Source organism: Macrobrachium nipponense, chromosome 46, assembly GCF_015104395.2.
Source record: "Macrobrachium nipponense isolate FS-2020 chromosome 46, ASM1510439v2, whole genome shotgun sequence".
Taxonomy (NCBI): domain Eukaryota; kingdom Metazoa; phylum Arthropoda; class Malacostraca; order Decapoda; family Palaemonidae; genus Macrobrachium; species Macrobrachium nipponense.
In genome coordinates, this window is record NC_061106.1 from 42,373,713 (window position 1) to 42,381,212 (window position 7,500).

The 7,500-nt window shown below is 37.6% G+C and overlaps 1 protein-coding gene across 2 annotated transcripts in view; it reads left to right on the forward strand.

Annotated features, from left to right (window-relative positions):
- The window catches only part of LOC135214967 (alpha-2A adrenergic receptor-like), a 131,109-nt gene that overhangs the window by 88,870 nt on the left and 34,739 nt on the right, over positions 1–7,500 (forward strand). Inside the window, exon 2 of one of the 2 annotated variants that reach the window (XM_064249461.1) lies at positions 2,501–2,567. The exons of the other annotated variant lie outside the window; for it this stretch is intronic. The gene's annotated coding sequence lies outside the window, so the exon portion shown is untranslated. The remainder of the gene's footprint in view (positions 1–2,500; positions 2,568–7,500) is intronic. 2 annotated transcript variants of the gene reach the window in all.

A 7,500-nucleotide genomic window follows, 5' to 3' on the forward strand; every position in this document is an offset into this window, starting at 1 on the left:
ATTTGTTGGCGTGTAGTCTTTGCATAATTCGCGTCGTAAAGCATGTTGCGATTTCCTGGTAATTTCTCTCTCTCTCTCTCTCTCTCTCTTCTCTCTCTCTCTCTCTCTCTCTCTCTCCTCTGCAATTTCCAGCAACTTTCCATTACCCCATCGTTGTCGCATCCTGTCTGTCCGCATCTCTCTCGTAAATATTCCATGATATCTTTTCTCGTGCGCTTCATCGGCGCTGTAGCACACACTCTTTTGCAAAGCCTTCCCTGCCATACAAAATCCATTAACTTGTTCGCTGCTTCATCGGCTGCTCTATTCCCCTTGCTCGCTCCTCACTCGAGGCCTTCCCCTCTGATCTCGGCTTCATCACAAGCCTCTGTGGGTCTCAAAGCCCCTACGAGAGCAGTGTCGACCGTGACACAATCCTTCTCATTTACTTGATGTACACACACACACACACACACACACATACACACACACACACACGTTAATCTCGAATGAATGGGTGATGTAGCGCGCTTGCTCGCCAGTAAATTTCCTAATTGAAATAGAGCTTTTAAACGTCATTTATCATTGGGATATCATACGATTTGCGAGACTGATTCCTATTTAGAATTTTAAGCATAATTTATTTTTGGAAGATCATACGATTTGATAGATTGTTTCATATTTAGAATTTTAAAATTAATTTATTATTGGGATATCGTACGATTTGATAGATTGATTCATATTTAGAATTTTAAACTTAATTTATTATTGGGATATCATACGATTTTCTAAACTTGTTCATATTTGAAATTTGATTTTTAGGTTAGATTTTATCACATTTTTTGTAATCGGTTTTTTTTCCTGGACAAGTATACTTTTACGTGCTACATTTTGCCATGGTAAATGACGTTTAATACCTAAATCATTTCGCAAATTCAGTTAAGGGATATTACACGCATATATCTTGCATCAGATAAACTTATACATACTTTTTAAATGATGATTCAAAGTTTGCGTCAGTAACCACAATATTCATCAAGTAATTTGCGTGGGAATGTAATAATACCTAAATCATTTGACGTTTTAAGATAAGTTTTACGCGCGTATATCTTGCATCAGATAAACTTATAGACATTTTTTCAAACGATGATTTAAAGTTCGCATTGGTAAACCTTAATATCCATCAAGTAATTTGCGTGGGGATGTAATAATAATTTTTTATCTTGTTAATAGATTATATTTTAAGTGTTCATAGAATCTATTTTGGATAGGTTTCAGCGCTATGAATCCTAGAGGAAGAAGGCTGTAGGCAAGTAAACAAATAAATAATCTCTTATAAAGCGGAGAACCGCTTCCCTTCAGCCCTCTCGGAAACCGTAGTTCGATGAGCGCTTGTGGGTTCACCGGACGGAGTGCTTTTATCCTTATCCATCTATTAGGATTACCCTCGCAATTTGTTATCCACACGCCCCCCGCCCCCCCCAACCCCCGCCCCTCCCTCCCGTCGTCGTGTGGCGTTTCCCTGTTCCATTCCTTACTGCAAATATGTGTATTTTTTTCCGTTTTTTTTAATACATTTTTCTGTAACCCCCCCCCCCCCCCCCCCCGCCTCTCCTCGTTTGTGTGGTGTTCCCCTGTTCTTTGCCTTACAGCAAATATAAATATATTTTTGTTATATTTCGTTTTTTTTTAAATAAATTTTTCGTATCGTCGGTTTCTTGGAAAGTTTCAGCTCCTGAAATGATTTTGTATTCTATGTTTATCCCGCTTGTTCCTGTTACTGATACTTATGGTTATATAAAACTTCACACGACTGCTGTTCCTGCTACTGTTAATTATGGTTATATAATACTGTTACTTGTTGTTATATAAGACCTCAATTCTCTCCCAATGGTATTTTAGCATTGAAGGCGATGAAGTTTACTCTTCTGATATTAAAAAAAAAAAAAAAAACATCCACTCAAGCAAACCATCGGTTACCGTGGTTACTTGCATCTTATTATGCAATTTGTTGAATTTACTAAACATTCTAAAAAAATTTCTTTTATTTATCTTTGGGATTTCGAAGACTCTAGGTCCGAATCTGATGAATGAGCTAACGGTATATAGATGAATATTTTTTGCAGTGTTTGATTAAATTTTCAATTAAGAAGTACACGCTTTTTACTGCGTTTACAGTGAAATTCTACAACAGATTTAGAGTATGATAATTCGTATTGTTTTGGTCATGTATCTTGATTTGATTTATGGATCAGTTACATCATTTAGTAATTTTTGCACTGTTTGATTAAATTTTCATTTAAGAAATACACGCTTTTTACTGCGTTTACAGCGGAATTCTACAACAGATTTAGAATATAATTCGATTAGTTTTGGTCATGTCTCTCGATTTAATTTCAGTCAGTCAGTCACATCAGTTAGTAACAGACAGACAGTCTTTTTTTCCTTTTAAACTTCATTCATCAACCACAAAAGATCATTTATTTTCTGTGATTCTGGAACCACTGTCTTGTCCTTCCAGGGTCAGCCGTGCCTGTGCGAGAGACCACAATGGAGCATCGACTTGACTACACTACCGCATGACTTTGGTAAGTTACAACGATACTGGCGCCGGCCGGTTATATTGATAACCATCGGAATGGGTAGCTGGCCTCAGGCCTCCAATATTTTTGATAGGAAATAAAAAGAAAGGGATTCCGCTGGTACACGCGCCGGGTAATTGGAGGCAAGAGTTTTCGAAAGCTTTTTTTTATTCAGAGCTGAATCTGGGGGTTAGATGGTTTTCACTCTAATTTCATGGTCTTTGTTTCTTCTTCTTTTTTCTTTTTATTTTGTCAGTTGTTTATGACAGGTGATAGTAGCTATATAGTTATAGATGGAGAAAGGAGAATATATATATATATATATATATAATATATAATATATATATATATTATATATTATATATATATTGCATTGTCAATGCATTATATTTACTAAACAAAACAACGATACATTTGACACCCCCCCCCCGCACCCAACAGTCCTTGGTGACCTTTCGTATTCCCGGGGACCGTGCCATGAAGATAATGCCCCCGACTCCCCTCCGCCCCGGCACCCCCCCCCCCCACAAAGAAATATGAATCCTAGATACCGAACCCCAACTTTGTGTGTGTGGGGGGTGGGGGGGGAAGGGGAAGGTCACCATCTAGGAAAGAATCCCCCCAGCACGAAATGAGAATGTTTTTTTTATTATTTTTTTTTAATAGAAAAGCGCAATTAAGGTAATGGAAATAATCTGGGACTAGATATCAGTCTGACATTTTAAAACAGCTTTCGAGTAAGAGAGAGAGAGAGAGAGAGAGAGAGAGAGAGAGAGCGAGAGAGAGAGAGAGATTTTCTGATTCCATTCGCAGTGGAATCCGTTTAAGAATATCCGAGCTAAGATTTTTTTTTTTTTTTTTTTGCTTGTTTTTCCGATTCCTATCGCTTTGTTTCGTCGGTTGATGCTATTTAGCGCTGGAATGCGTCGTTACTGGAATACGTATAAAAAAAAAGAAAAAAAAAAAAAAAAAAACTCGGTATGAAGTGTTTTATTTGTTGTACGAATGTGCGTTCAAGCGTCCATTCGTGACGCATATTCAAATGTGTATGAAAAGACGTAAACTGAGTATTTTTTCTGTCGTACGCGCATGCGTTCAAGCGTCCATTCGTGTTGCATAAGCTACACTCATTCCTTACCAGAAGACGCCACAGATACGCAAAAACAAAAGAAACGATTAAAATGAAAACAAAAGAAGCACACGTGTATTACACTGCAGCAGTAATCACGGTGAAAAAAAAAGAAGACAGGAAAAGCATTATGGAGAAGGAATATTCGTAAAAAAAAATCAAATCAATAAAGAATAAAAGAAAAAACAGGACATAAAAGACAAAGAAGAAGGCTTAACGTATCCGAGTCTCTGGCGTACTTCCTTCCGCTCTACATATATATAGCTTCTTCTTCTTCTTCTTCTCTGTCTTTTATGTCCACCAGGTTTTTCTTTCATTGATTTTGATTTTTATCACGACTATCCATTTCCCATAATGATTTTCCTGTCTTCTTCGTAAATGTGAGAATTAAAGGTCTGTTAACTTTATTTATATATATCTATATATTTTGTGTGTGTGAGATAGTGCTTCTGTCTTGTATGTAGTTTTTTTTTCATTGATTTTTATTTTTATTACGACAATCCATTTCCATAATGATGTTCCTGTCTTCTTCGTAAATGTGAGAATTACAGTTCTATTAAAGAGTGTTGCTATTGTTGTTGTTGTTATGTGGTTTTTTTTTTTTATTGATTTGATGTTATCAAGACTATCCATTTCCCATAATGATTTTCCTGTCTTCTTCGTAAATGTGAGAATTACAGTTCTATTAAAGTGTTGTTGTTGTTGTTCTTGTCGTTGTTGTTGTTGTTTAAAGTTGTTGTTGTGGTTTGTTCGTTTGTTCTTCTTAGTGCAGCACTGTACACGCGTGTTCCTTTCGTTTCCTTTCATCCGTTTCTTGAAAAAGGGGAAAACGAACGTCGATGCCGAGGGAGGCAGGGGGGGGGGGGGGGGGGGGGGTAGGGGTTAGGTGTGTGTGAAGTGCCGACGACAGCCGTATACAAACGCGGGGAAGAACCGTATACAAGCCCTCGTAATGGAGCCCCACTCAGTGGGGATTTGTTCCCACTCCGTAGGGACTGGAAAAGTAGAGAGAGAGAGAGAGAGAGATCTTCTCTTTGGTTCTCATATTTTCCTCCCCCCGCGCCCCCCCCATTTAGCACCTGAAGCCCCTATCTACACCACCATCAACACTCACTGAAGAAGAGGGGGTTGGGGGAGGGGATCGGGGGGGAGGGGGAAACGGGGGATTACGGGCAGCCGAAACTTTGCTGTTATTGGGGTGAGTTTCGTTGTTAGCTGGACTACAAATCAATCAGCCTGCAATGTTGTGAGTCGATGATGCCATTTCTAAGTGAATTTCCCTGATGGAGAGAGAGAGAGAGAGAGAGAGATTGGCGGAGGGGAATTCTGTTGAATATAATTAATCACCAAAATACCACTTCAATGGCTAAAGGGAAATGCTTTGGCCCTTGGTCCAGTCCTCTCTCTCTCTCTCTCTCTCTCTCTCTCTCTCTCCTGTGACCTTGTCCTTTGCCTCTTACGTATCGTTAAAAAAAAAAAATGCCGTCTGGTGTCACATCGATAATTCCCAGACAATCAGAATCCAAGAGTAACCTCAAATCTAAGGACTTCGCAACTGATTTTGGAGCCATGATAAATTAGTTAGCTGAAACCTAAGTCAGTCATATCCTCGGCTGATGCTTCTCTTATTGCTATATATATGTGTATATGCAAATGCATAATTATGTAATATGAGTGTTTTGCGCGTCCGCCCGGGCGCGTTTTAGCAAAAACCCCGACTAAGAAAGTCTCCAAACAAACAAACGATTGTATCACAGACGATATGAGGCAGCCTAGTGGCCATTCTTTTTATCCCCGTGATCTCATGAAGCCATTCTCTATGATAAATGGATCGTACGTCGAAGTCGAAATTCGCGGATGGTAATCCTCGCGACCCATTATTTACTTGGTACTGACTAGGTGGGTGGAATTAGGGTTGGGAAGGGAGAGGGATTGAATGAACCCATAACGCATGAGCGTGACCTTGTGATTTGTGTGTGAAATTCGGGGCGTTTTGCATTCTTATTCTCAGAACTCTTTCTTGCTTCGGTATTGTCAACTGGAGATTCGCTAAAATTATTTCCGATTAAATAGACTCGCGACGCCAAATGTGAAAATTTGCGTAATGGTGGTGTCTCTGTACGAGGGTGACAAGGTTTATAGAAAAGAGTATTATTATTTCAGTATTAATAATAGTGTTAAATACTGGAGAAGTGTATTATTATTATTATTATTATTATTATTATTATTATTATTATTATTATTATTATTTTGACAACTCAGAAGCTCATAGACATGTTGAGTTTCCTGTCTTTAAATGAAGACCTATCTTTTTATTAGTCCTTCTGCTCCTGGACGCTGGAAGAAGACTGGAACTTGACCGTGGAATATTCAGACAGAACCAGACATGCGATGCCAGATTGTATCTACCCCAGACCACGATCTAGACAGTGTTTGAGATGAAAGTCATCTGTTATCTCTCGTGCGGACTTAATTACTAGAGGACTGTTTCAGTGTCCGGAACACATCAGTACCCACAGTTATTCCATTGGAATCAATCCAGCCACTTAGGAGGAATCCCGTCAGTGGTGGAATTCGGTGAATTGTTATCTGTGTGATCAAGTTCGCGCAAACCCTCTGATATGAGAATTTTAGATCGTTGTCTTTGGGGATAACTTTTCACTTCGCTTCACTTTTCATTTTGTGTATTTGTCAAATTTTCGTGGGCGGGTTCACGTTCCACCTATCAGTGGGTAGTCGAGCAAGATTTCAAAAAAAAAACCTAGTGGCTTAAAATTGAGATTTTTCTCCCTCCTGTACATATATCATCTTTATTGCATCTCTCTCTCTCTCTCTCTCTCTCTCTCTCTCTCTCTCTCTCTCTCTCTTCTTCAGCAATATTGTCTTACCAATTATGACGGAGCCGACTTCAACCAGCGGCCCGTAAAAACTTATCCCAATTACGCTAACTGGAAAGGAACGAATATCAGCCAGATCTGCTGATTGCTAATAAACATGCCACGAGAGTCATTACTACTACCTGGCCGATTGCTTGCTGCATTGCCCTCCGAATGCGCGAATAAATAAAAAAAAACTCATAAGCAATAAAAATGAACCTGCAGTCGACATGCCGTCCCCATGAACTTTGGGGGTGATTTATATGTAAATATATTAATACTATTATATATTTATATACATATATATTATATATATATTATATATATATATATATATATATCATAAGCAATATAAAAATGAACCTGCAGGCGACATGCCCGTCCCCGTGACCTTTGGGGAGTATTATATGTAAAGATATTATTATATTATATTGTATATTATATATATATATATATATATATATATATATAATGCATACATATATACACATATTTACAAACACACACACACACAATACATATATCTTTAGTTGCTGTGAACATGCCTTGACAATAAGACGAAAGTACTTAGCATCTCCAGTGTTTCAATGTTCCTTAGTGGCTGTAAACTGTATATTTATATATATATATATATATATATATATATATATATATATATATATATATATATAGATATATATATATAATATATATATAATATATAATTATCATATATAGTACACATTGTGTGCGTGTTTGTAGAAATGTGCATATATGTATGTATTATGTATATATGTTTAGGTATTCGTGTTAAGTTGATAATTTAATGATTATATGAATGCCTAACGTCAGATAATATCCTTTGTTATGAATCCATAACACTTACGATTATCATTCGCCCGATGTAAATATTGACCATTTCATTCCATTTCCCTCCACCCAACCCAATATAGTT